The 12115-nt window shown below is 30.1% G+C and overlaps 10 non-coding genes across 10 annotated transcripts; all 10 read right to left on the bottom strand.

The window, feature by feature from the left end:
- Window positions 1-648: 648 nt before the first annotated feature.
- On the bottom strand, window positions 649-721 carry TRNAT-UGU (transfer RNA threonine (anticodon UGU)). The gene has a single exon. It is a non-coding gene; the product is annotated as a tRNA-Thr (tRNA).
- Window positions 722-1159: 438 nt separating this feature from the next.
- TRNAT-AGU (transfer RNA threonine (anticodon AGU)) lies at window positions 1160-1233 on the bottom strand. Its single transcript has one exon. It is a non-coding gene; the product is annotated as a tRNA-Thr (tRNA).
- Window positions 1234-2663: 1430 nt separating this feature from the next.
- Window positions 2664-2736, bottom strand: TRNAT-CGU (transfer RNA threonine (anticodon CGU)). Its single transcript has one exon. It is a non-coding gene; the product is annotated as a tRNA-Thr (tRNA).
- A 944-nt stretch (window positions 2737-3680) lies between these two features.
- TRNAT-CGU (transfer RNA threonine (anticodon CGU)) lies at window positions 3681-3753 on the bottom strand. The gene has a single exon. It is a non-coding gene; the product is annotated as a tRNA-Thr (tRNA).
- A 943-nt stretch (window positions 3754-4696) lies between these two features.
- TRNAT-CGU (transfer RNA threonine (anticodon CGU)) lies at window positions 4697-4769 on the bottom strand. The gene has a single exon. It is a non-coding gene; the product is annotated as a tRNA-Thr (tRNA).
- Window positions 4770-5712: 943 nt separating this feature from the next.
- TRNAT-CGU (transfer RNA threonine (anticodon CGU)) lies at window positions 5713-5785 on the bottom strand. The gene has a single exon. It is a non-coding gene; the product is annotated as a tRNA-Thr (tRNA).
- Window positions 5786-6222: 437 nt separating this feature from the next.
- On the bottom strand, window positions 6223-6296 carry TRNAT-AGU (transfer RNA threonine (anticodon AGU)). The gene has a single exon. It is a non-coding gene; the product is annotated as a tRNA-Thr (tRNA).
- A 1445-nt stretch (window positions 6297-7741) lies between these two features.
- TRNAT-CGU (transfer RNA threonine (anticodon CGU)) lies at window positions 7742-7814 on the bottom strand. Its single transcript has one exon. It is a non-coding gene; the product is annotated as a tRNA-Thr (tRNA).
- A 1959-nt stretch (window positions 7815-9773) lies between these two features.
- Window positions 9774-9846, bottom strand: TRNAI-UAU (transfer RNA isoleucine (anticodon UAU)). The gene has a single exon. It is a non-coding gene; the product is annotated as a tRNA-Ile (tRNA).
- A 1957-nt stretch (window positions 9847-11803) lies between these two features.
- TRNAT-CGU (transfer RNA threonine (anticodon CGU)) lies at window positions 11804-11876 on the bottom strand. Its single transcript has one exon. It is a non-coding gene; the product is annotated as a tRNA-Thr (tRNA).
- Window positions 11877-12115: the final 239 nt, after the last annotated feature.

Genomic DNA, 12115 nt, shown 5'->3' with positions numbered 1-12115 from the left:
TTCTCTCTATAATCTTGAAAATACTTGGGTTTTTATGAGGTTTAAGATGATCTGTTCAACAGTAAGATATATCAGACTTTTATATTTTAATTGTATCAGAATAGGACCTAATGAAATTGATTTGTTATATAACAAAGAGAAAAGCAAGGCGTTACTGAGAGTTGTACTCAGGATCTCCTGTTTACTAGAGAGGCGCTTTAACCAGCTAAGCCACAGCACCCCCTTGAGTCATAAATGAGAAAGAATTTTCTTTATGGTGTTCAAGAGAATATTGTTTTTTCATTTTTATATTCTTTTCTAAGTTCACAGACTTCTCTACTCAAAAACTTTAGATGAAGATGCTTCACTTATTCAAAAACACCTCTCTAATTTGAAGTTTACCCTATTCATAGAATTTTAAAATATACCTTGCTGAAGAATGGATTAGTTGTATTCAACAATAGAGTGATCATTCGGCTCTATCTTGTTTTTTGTCCTTTTTTTTGCTATTTCAGTCAATGCACTTCTATAAAAATCTTCACAATACCAAGTATTTTATTTCATTTTATTATAACTTATTCTAAAGTTCATAGAACCAGACGTTTATTCTTAAATTGTATTCAACACTTGTTTGATAAAAATTATTTTTAAAGCATGGAGAAAACAGTTAGGTGCTGCTGAGATTTGAACTCAGGATTTCCTGTTTACAAGACAGGCACTTTAACCACTAAGCCACAGCACCAACTTCAATAACAAAAAATACATCAATAATTTATTGTTGATGATGAAAATTTGTTTCCGGCTATAAATTCTGCTTTATATGTACTGTAATATTAAACACAAAAAGATACTCAATCACAAAATAAGTATTGATATGTTTTAATAAACAGGTACTCTTATAAAACCCAATTTAATTTCTTAAATACTTTACAATTTTATTTTCATGAAGGCATTAATATTGCTCAAATTGAGGTAGTAATGTCATCTACGTCTTTCTCATTGACACGTTTTCTTTCCATTTTGCAATAACAGTATTCTCTCTATAATCTTGAAAATACTTGGGTTTTTATGAGGTTTAAGATGATCTGTAAAACAGTAAGATGAATCAGACTTTTATATTTTAATTGTATCAGAATAGGACCTGATGAAATTCATTTGGTATATAACAAAGAGAAAAGCAAGGCGCTGTTGAGAGTTGAACTCAGGATCTCCTGTTTACTAGACAGGCGCTTTAACCAGCTAAGCCACAGCACCGCCTTGATTCTTGACTTAGAAAGACTTTTCTTTATGGTCTTCAAGAGAATATTGTTTTTTCATTTTTATATTCTTTGCTAAGTTCACAGACTTCTCTACTCAAACACTTTAGATGAAGATGCTTCACTTGTTCACAAACACCTCTCTAATTTGAAGTTTACCCTATTCATAGATTTTTAAAATATACCTTGCTGAAGAATGGATTAGTTGTATTCAACAATAGAGTGATCATATGGCTCTATCTTGTTCTTTGTCATTTTCTTTTCGCTATTTCAGTCAATGCATTCCTACAAAAATCTTCACAATACCAAGTATTTTTTTTTATTCCAAAGTTCATAGAACCAGACGTGTATTCTTAAATTGTATTCAACACTTGTTTGATGAAAATTATTCCTAAAGCATGGAGAAAACTGTTAGGTGCTGCTCAGATGTGAACTCAGGATCTTCTGTATATGAGACAGGCGCTTTAACCACTAAGCCACAGCCCCAACGTCAATAACAAAAAATACATAAATAATTTATTGTTGATGATGAAAATTTGTTTCATGCTATAAATTCTTCTTTATATGTACTGTAATCTTAAACACAAAAAGATACTCAATCACTAAACAAGGATTGATATGTTTTAATAAACAGGTACTCTTATAAAACCCAATTTCATTTCTTAAATACTTTACAATTTTATTTTCATGAAGGCATTAATATTGCTCAAATCAAGGTAGTAATGTCATCTACGTCTTTCTCATTGACACGTTTTCTTTCCATTTTGCAATAACAGTATTCTCTCTATAATCTTGAAAATACTTGGGTTTTTATGAGGTTTAAGATGATCTGTTCAACAGTAAGATGAATCAGACTTTTATATTTTAATTGTATCAGAATAGGACCTAATGAAATTGATTTGTTATATAACAAAGAGAAAAGCAAGGCGTTACTGAGAGTTGTACTCAGGATCTCCTGTTTACTAGATAGGCGCTTTAACCAGCTAAGCCACAGCACCTTCTTGAGCCATAAATGAGAAAGAATTTTCTTTATGGTGTTCAAGGGAATATTGTTTTTTCATTTTTATATTCTTTTCTAAGTTCACAGACTTCTCTACTCAAAAACTTTAGATGAAGACGCTTCACTTATTCAAAAACACCTCTCTAATTTGAAGTTTACCCTATTCATAGAATTTTAAAATATACCTTGCTGAAGAATGGATTAGTTGTATTCAACAATAGAGTGATCAATCGGCTCTATCTTGTTTTTTGTCCTTTTTTTTTTGCTATTTCAGTCAATGCACTTCTATAAAAATATTCACAATACCAAGTATTTTATTTCATTTTATGATAACTTATTCTAAAGTTCATAGAACCAGACGTTTATTCTTAAATTGTATTCAACACTTGTTTGATAAAAATTATTTTTAAAGCATGGAGAAAACAGTTATGTGCTGCTGAGATTTGAACTCAGGATTTCCTGTTTACGAGACAGGCACCTTAACCACTAAGCCACAGCACCAACTTCAATAACAAAAAATACATAAATAATTTATTGTTGATGATGAAAATTTGTTTCCTGCTATAAATTCTGCTTTATATGTACTGTAATCTTAAACACAAAAAGATACTCAATCACTAAATAAGTATTGATATGTTTTAATAAACAGGTACTCTTATAAAACCCAATTTCATTTCTTAAATACTTTACAATTTTATTTTCATGAAGGCATTAATATTGCTCAAATTGAGGTAGTAATGTCATCTACGTCTTTCTCATTGACACGTTTTCTTTCCATTTTGCAATAACAGTATTCTCTCTATAATCTTGAAAATAATTGGGTTTTTATGAGGTTTAAGATGATCTGTTCAACAGTAAGATGAATCAGACTTTTATATTTTAATTGTATCAGAATAGGACCTAATGAAATTTATTTGTTATATAACAAAGAGAAAAGCAAGGTGTTACTGAGAGTTGTACTCAGGATCTCCTGTTTACTAGACAGGCGCTTTAACCAGCTAAGCCACAGCACCCCCTTGAGTCATAAAGGAGAAAGAATTTTCTTTATGGTGTTCAAGAGAATATTGTTTTTTCATTTTTATATTCTTTTCTAAGTTCACAGACTTCTCTACTCAAAAACTTTAGATGAAGACGCTTCACTTATTCAAAAACACCTCTCTAATTTGAAGTTTACCCTATTCATAGAATTTTAAAATATACCTTGCTGAAGAATGGATTAGTTGTATTCAACAATAGAGTGATCATTCGGCTCTGTCTTGTTTTTTGTCAATTTTTTTTGTTGCTATTTCAGTCAATGCATTTCTATAAAAATCTTCACAATACCAAGTATTTTATTTCATTTTATGATAACTTATTCTAAAGTTCATAGAACCAGACGTTTAATCTTAAAGTGTATTCAACACTTGTTTGATACAAATTATTTTTAAAGCATGGAGAAAACAGTTAAGTGCTGCTGAGATTTGAACTCAGGATTTCCTGTTTACGAGACAGGCGCTTTAACCACTAAGCCACAGCACCAACTTCAATAACAAAAAATACATAAATAATTTATTGTTGATGATGAAAATTTGTTTCATGCTATAAATTCTTCTTTATATGTACTGTAATCTTAAACACAAAAAGATACTCAATCGCTAAACAAGTATTGATATGTTTTAATAAACAGGTACTCTTATAAAACCCAATTTCATTTCTTAAATACTTTACAATTTTATTTTCATGAAGGCATTAATATTGCTCAAATCAAGGTAGTAATGTCATCTACGTCTTTCTCATTGACACGTTTTCTTTCCATTTTGCAATAACAGTATTCTCTCTATAATCTTGAAAATACTTGGGTTTTTATGAGGTTTAAGATGATCTGTTCAACAGTAAGATGAATCAGACTTTTATATTTTAATTGTATCAGAATAGGACCTAATGAAATTGATTTGTTATATAACAAAGAGAAAAGCAAGGCGTTACTGAGAGTTGTACTCAGGATCTCCTGTTTACTAGACAGGCGCTTTAACCAGCTAAGCCACAGCACCCCCTTGAGTCATAAATGAGAAAGAATTTTCTTTATGGTGTTCAAGAGAATATTGTTTTTTCATTTTTATATTCTTTTCTAAGTTCACAGACTTCTCTACTCAAAAACTTTAGATGAAGATGCTTCACTTATTCAAAAACACCTCTCTAATTTGAAGTTGACCCTATTCATAGAATTATAAAATATACCTTGCTGAAGAATGGATTAGTTGTATTCAACAATAGAGTGATCATTCGGCTCTATCTTGTTTTTTGTCAATTTTTTTTTTGCTATTTCAGTCAATGCATTTCTATAAAAATCTTCACAATACCAAGTGTTTTATTTCATTTTATGATAACTTATTCTAAAGTTCATAGAACCAGACATTTATTCCTAAATTGTATTCAACACTTGTTTGATAAAAATTATTTTTAAAGCATGGAGAAAACAGTTAGGTGCTGCTGAGATTTGAACTCAGGATTTCCTGTTTACGAGACAGGCGCTTTAACCACTAAGCCACAGCACCAACTTCGATAACAAAAATACATAAATAATTTATTGTTGATGATGAAAATTTGTTTCCTGCTATAAATTCTGCTTTATATGTACTGTAATCTTAAACACAAAAAGATACTCAATCACTAAATAAGTATTGATATGTTTTAATAAACAGGTACTCCTATAAAACCCAATTTCATTTCTTAATTACTTTACAATTTTATTTTCATGAAGGCATTAATATTGCTCAAATCAAGGTAGTAATGTCATCTACGTCTTTCTCATTGACACGTTTTCTTTCCATTTTGCAATAACAGTATTCTCTCTATAATCTTGAAAATACTTGGGTTTTTATGAGGTTTAAGATGATCTGTTCAACAGTAAGATGAATCAGACTTTTATATTTTAATTGTATCAGAATAGGACCTAATGAAATTGATTTGTTATATAACAAAGAGAAAAGCAAGGCGTTACTGAGAGTTGTACTCAGGATCTCCTGTTTACTAGACAGGCGCTTTAACCAGCTAAGCCACAGCACCCCCTTGAGTCATAAATGAGAAAGAATTTTCTTTATGGTGTTCAAGAGAATATTGTTTTTTCATTTTTATATTCTTTTCTAAGTTCACAGACTTCTCTACTCAAAAACTTTAGATGAAGATGCTTCACTTATTCAAAAACACCTCTCTAATTTGAAGTTGACCCTATTCATAGAATTATAAAATATACCTTGCTGAAGAATGGATTAGTTGTATTCAACAATAGAGTGATCATTCGGCTCTATCTTGTTTTTTGTCAATTTTTTTTTTTGCTATTTCAGTCAATGCATTTCTATAAAAATCTTCACAATACCAAGTGTTTTATTTCATTTTATGATAACTTATTCTAAAGTTCATAGAACCAGACATTTATTCCTAAATTGTATTCAACACTTGTTTGATAAAAATTATTTTTAAAGCATGGAGAAAACAGTTAGGTGCTGCTGAGATTTGAACTCAGGATTTCCTGTTTACGAGACAGGCGCTTTAACCACTAAGCCACAGCACCAACTTCGATAACAAAAATACATAAATAATTTATTGTTGATGATGAAAATTTGTTTCCTGCTATAAATTCTGCTTTATATGTACTGTAATCTTAAACACAAAAAGATACTCAATCACTAAATAAGTATTGATATGTTTTAATAAACAGGTACTCCTATAAAACCCAATTTCATTTCTTAATTACTTTACAATTTTATTTTCATGAAGGCATTAATGTTGCTCAAATTGAGGTAGTAATGTCATCTACGTCTTTCTCATTGACACGTTTTCTTTCCATTTTGCAATAACAGTATTCTCTCTATAATCTTGAAAATACTTGGGTTTTTATGAGGTTTAAGATGATCTGTTCAACAGTAAGATGAATCAGACTTTTATATTTTAATTGTATCAGAATAGCACCTAATGAAATTGATTTGGTATATAACAAAGAGAAAAGCAAGGCACTGTTGAGAGTTGAACTCAGGATCTCCTGTTTACTAGACAGGCGCTTTAACCAGCTAAGCCACAGCACCGCCTTGAGTCTAGACTTAGAAAGACTTTGCTTTATGGTGTTCAAGAGAATATTGTTTTTTCATTTTTATATTCTTTGCTAAGTTCACAGACTTCTCTACTCAAACACTTTAGATGAAGATGCTTCACTTGTTCACAAACACCTCTCTAATTTGAAGTTTACCCTATTCATAGATTTTTAAAATATACCTTGCTGAAGAATGGATTAGTTGTATTCAACAATAGAGTGATCATACAGCTCTATCTTGTTCTTTGTCATTTTCTTTTCGCTATTTCAGTCAATGCATTCCTACAAAAATCTTCACAATACCAAGTATTTTTTTTTATTTTAAGATAACTTATTCCAAAGTTCATAGAACCAGACGTGTATTCTTAAATTGTATTTAACACTTGTTTGATGAAAATTATTCCTAAAGCATGGAGAAAACAGTTAGGTGCTGCTCAGATTTGAACTCAGGATCTTCTGTATACGAGACAGGCGCTTTAACCACTAATCCACAGCACCAACGTCAATAACAAAAAATACATAAATAATTTATTGTTGATGATGAAAATTTGTTTCATGCTATAAATTCTTCTTTATATGTACTGTAATCTTAAACACAAAAAGATACTCAATCACTAAACAAGTATTGATATGTTTTAATAAACAGGTACTCTTATAAAACCCAATTTCATTTCTTAAATACTTTACAATTTTATTTTCATGAAGGCATTAATATTGCTCAAATCAAGGTAGTAATGTCATCTACGTCTTTCTCATTGACACGTTTTCTTTCCATTTTGCAATAACAGTATTCTCTCTATAATCTTGAAAATACTTGGGTTTTTATGAGGTTTAAGATGATCTGTTCAACAGTAAGATGAATCAGACTTTTATATTTTAATTGTATCAGAATAGGACCTAATGAAATTGATTTGTTATATAACAAAGAGAAAAGCAAGGCGTTACTGAGAGTTGTACTCAGGATCTCCTGTTTACTAGACAGGCGCTTTAACCAGCTAAGCCACAGCACCCCCTTGAGTCATAAATGAGAAAGAATTTTCTTTATGGTGTTCAAGAGAATATTGTTTTTTCATTTTTATATTCTTTTCTAAGTTCACAGACTTCTCTACTCAAAAACTTTAGATGAAGATGCTTCACTTATTCAAAAACACCTCTCTAATTTGAAGTTTACCCTATTCATAGAATTATAAAATATACCTTGCTGAAGAATGGATTAGTTGTATTCAACAATAGAGTGATCATTCGGCTCTATCTTGTTTTTTGTCAATTTTTTTTTGCTATTTCAGTCAATGCATTTCTATAAAAATCTTCACAATACCAAGTGTTTTATTTCATTTTATGATAACTTATTCTAAAGTTCATAGAACCAGACATTTATTCCTAAATTGTATTCAACACTTGTTTGATAAAAATTATTTTTAAAGCATGGAGAAAACAGTTAGGTGCTGCTGAGATTTGAACTCAGGATTTCCTGTTTACGAGACAGGCGCTTTAACCACTAAGCCACAGCACCAACTTCGATAACAAAAAATACATAAATAATTTATTGTTGATGATGAAAATTTGTTTCCTGCTATGAATTCTGCTTTATATGTACTGTAATCTTAAACACAAAAATATACTCAATCACTAAACAAGTATTGATATGTGTTAATAAACAGGTACTCTTATAAAACCCAATTTCATTTCTTAAATACTTTACAATTTTATTTTCATGAAGGCATTAATATTGCTCAAATTGAGGTAGTAATGTCATCTACGTCTTTCTCATTGACACGTTTTCTTTCCATTTTGCAATAACAGTATTCTCTCTATAATCTTGAAAATACTTGGGTTTTTATGAGGATTAAGATGATCTGTTCAACAGTAAGATGAATCAGACTTTTATATTTTAATTGTATCAGAATAGGACCTAATGAAATTGATTTGTTATATGACAAAGAGAAAAGCAAGGCGTTACTGAGAGTTGTACTCAGGATCTCCTGTTTACTAGACAGGCACTTTAACCAGCTAAGCCACAGCACCCCCTAGAGTCATAAATGAGAAAGAATTTTCTTTATGGTGTTCAAGAGAATATTGTTTTTTCATTTTTATATTCTTTTCTAAGTTCACAGACTTCTCTACTCAAACACTTTAGATGAAGATGCTTCACTTGTTCACAAACACCTCTCTAATTTGAAGTTTACCCTATTCATAGATTTTTAAAATATACCTTGCTGAAGAATGGATTAGTTGTATTCAACAATAGAGTGATCATACGGCTCTATCTTGTTCTTTGTCATTTTCTTTTCGCTATTTCAGTCAATGCATTCCTACAAAAATCTTCACAATACCAAGTACTTTTTTTTAATTTTAAGATAACTTATTCCAAAGTTCATAGAACCAGACGTGTATTCTTAAATAGTATTTAACACTTGTTTGATGAAAATTATTCCTAAAGCATGGAGAAAACAGTTAGGTGCTGCTCAGATTTGAACTCAGGATCTTCTGTATACGAGACAGGCGCTTTAACCATTAATCCACAGCACCAACTTCAATAACAAAAAATACATAAATAATTTATTGTTGATGATGAAAATTTGTTTCATGCTATAAATTCTTCTTTATATGTACTGTAATCTTAAACACAAAAAGATACTCAATCACTAAACAAGTATTGATATGTTTTAATAAACAGGTACTCTTATAAAACCCAATTTCATTTCTTAAATACTTTACAATTTTATTTTCATGAAGGCATTAATATTGCTCAAATCAAGGTAGTAATGTCATCTACGTCTTTCTCATTGACACGTTTTCTTTCCATTTTGCAATAACAGTATTCTCTCTATAATCTTGAAAATACTTGGGTTTTTATGAGGTTTAAGATGATCTGTTCAACAGTAAGATGAATCAGACTTTTATATTTTAATTGTATCAGAATAGGACCTAATGAAATTGATTTGTTATATAACAAAGAGAAAAGCAAGGCGTTACTGAGAGTTGTACTCAGGATCTCCTGTTTACTAGACAGGCGCTTTAACCAGCTAAGCCACAGCACCCCCTTGAGTCATAAATGAGAAAGAATTTTCTTTATGGTGTTCAAGAGAATATTGTTTTTTCATTTTTATATTCTTTTCCAAGTTCACAGACTTCTCTACTCAAAAACTTTAGATGAAGATGCTTCACTTATTCAAAAACACCTCTCTAATTTGAAGTTTACCCTATTCATAGAATTATAAAATATACCTTGCTGAAGAATGGATTAGTTGTATTCAACAATAGAGTGATCATTCGGCTCTATCTTGTTTTTTGTCAATTTTTTTTTTGCTATTTCAGTCAATGCATTTCTATAAAAATCTTCACAATACCAAGTGTTTTATTTCATTTTATGATAACTTATTCTAAAGTTCATAGAACCAGACATTTATTCCTAAATTGTATTCAACACTTGTTTGATAAAAATTATTTTTAAAGCATGGAGAAAACAGTTAAGTGCTGCTGAGATTTGAACTCAGGATTTCCTGTTTATAAGACAGGCGCTTTAACCACTAAGCCACAGCACCAACTTCGATAACAAAAAATACATAAATAATTTATTGTTGATGATGAAAATTTGTTTCCTGCTATAAATTCTGCTTTATATGTACTGTAATCTTAAACACAAAAATATACTCAATCACTAAACAAGTATTGATATGTGTTAATAAACAGGTACTCTTATAAAACCCAATTTCATTTCTTAAATACTTTACAATTTTATTTTCATGAAGGCATTAATATTGCTCAAATTGAGGTAGTAATGTCATCTACGTCTTTCTCATTGACACGTTTTCTTTCCACTTTGCAATAACAGTATTCTCTCTATAATCTTGAAAATACTTGGGTTTTTATGAGGTTTAAGATGATCTGTTCAACAGTAAGATGAATCAGACTTTTATACTTTAATTGTATCAGAATAGGACCTAATGAAATTGATTTGTTATATAACAAAGAGAAAAGCAAGGCGTTACTGAGAGTTGTACTCAGGATCTCCTGTTTACTAGACAGACGCTTTAACCAGCTAAGCCACAGCACTCCCTTGAGTCATAAATGAGAAAGAATTTTCTTTATGGTGTTCAAGAGAATATTGTTTTTTCATTTTTATATTCTTTGCTAAGTTCACAGACTTCTCTACTCAAACACTTTAGATGAAGATGCTTCACTTGTTCACAAACACCTCTCTAATTTGAAGTTTACCCTATTCATAGATTTTTAAAATATACATTGCTGAAGAATGGATTAGTTGTATTCAACAATAGAGTGATCATACTGCTCTATCTTGTTCTTTGTCATTTTCTTTTCGCTATTTCAGTCAATGCATTCCTACAAAAATCTTCACAATACCAAGTATTTTTTTTTATTTTAAGATAACTTATTCCAAAGTTCATAGGCCCAGACGTGTATTCTTAAATTGTATTCAACACTTGTTTGATGAAAATTATTCCTAAAGCATGGAGAAAACAGTTAGGTGCTGCTCAGATTTGAACTCAGGATCTTCTGTATACGAGACAGGCGCTTTAACCACTAAGCCACAGAACCAACGTCAACAACAAAAAATACATAAATAATTTATTGTTGATGATGAAAATTTGTTTCATGCTATAAATTCTTCTTTATATGTACTGTAATCTTAAACACAAAAAGATACTCAATCACTAAACAAGTATTGATATGTTTTAATAAACAGGTACTCTTGTAAAACCCAATTTCATTTCTTAAGTACTTTACAATTTTATTTTCATGAAGGCATTAATATTGCTCAAATCAAGGTAGTAATGTCATCTACGTCTTTCTCATTGACACATTTTCTTTCCATTTTGCAATAGCAGTATTCTCTCTATAATCTTGAAAATACTTGGGTTTTTATGAGGTTTAAGATGATCTGTTCAACAGTAAGATGAATCAGACTTTTATATTTTAATTGTATCAGAATAGGACCTAATGAAATTGATTTGTTATATAACAAAGAGAAAAGCAAGGCGTTACTGAGAGTTGTACTCAGGATCTCCTGTTTACTAGACAGGCACTTTAACCAGCTAAGCCACAGCACCCCTTGAGTCAGAAATGAGAAAGAATTTTCTTTATGGTGTTCAAGAAAATATAGTTTTTTCATCTTTATATTCTTTTCTAAGTTCACAGACTTCTCTACTCAAAAACTTTAGATGAAGACGCTTCACTTATTCAAAAACACCTCTCTAATTTGAAGTTTACCCTATTCATAGAATTTTAAAATATACCTTGCTGAAGAATGGATTAGTTGTATTCAACAATAGAGTGATCATTCGGCTCTATCTTGTTTTTTGTCCTTTTATTTTTTGCTATTTCAGTCAATGCATTTCTATAAAAATCTTCACAATACCAAGTATTTTGTTTCATTTTATGATAACTTATTCTAAAGTTCATAGAACCAGACGTTTATTCTTAAATTGTATTCAATACTTGTTTGATAAAAATTATTTTTAAAGCATGGAGAAAACAGTTAGGTGCTGCTGAGATTTGAACTCAGGATTTCCTGTTTACGAGACAAGCGCTTTAACCACTAAGCCACAGCACCAAATTCAATAACAAAAAATACATAAATAATTTATTGTTGATGATGAAAATTTGTTTCCTGCTATAAATTCTGCTTTATATGTACTGTAATCTTAAACACAAAAAAAACTCAATCACTAAACAAGTATTGATATGTTTTAATAAACAGGTACTCTTATAAAACCCAATTTCATTTCTTAAATACTTTACAATTTTATTTTCATAAAGGCATTAATATTGCTCAAATTGAGGTAGTAATGT

The sequence above is a fragment of the Lissotriton helveticus genome, chromosome 4_1 (genome assembly GCF_964261635.1).
Source record: "Lissotriton helveticus chromosome 4_1, aLisHel1.1, whole genome shotgun sequence".
In the NCBI taxonomy this organism is placed as follows: Eukaryota; Metazoa; Chordata; class Amphibia; order Caudata; family Salamandridae; genus Lissotriton; species Lissotriton helveticus.
The sequence above is the reverse complement of the archived record's forward strand: the minus strand, read 5'-3'. Positions and strand labels throughout refer to the sequence as shown.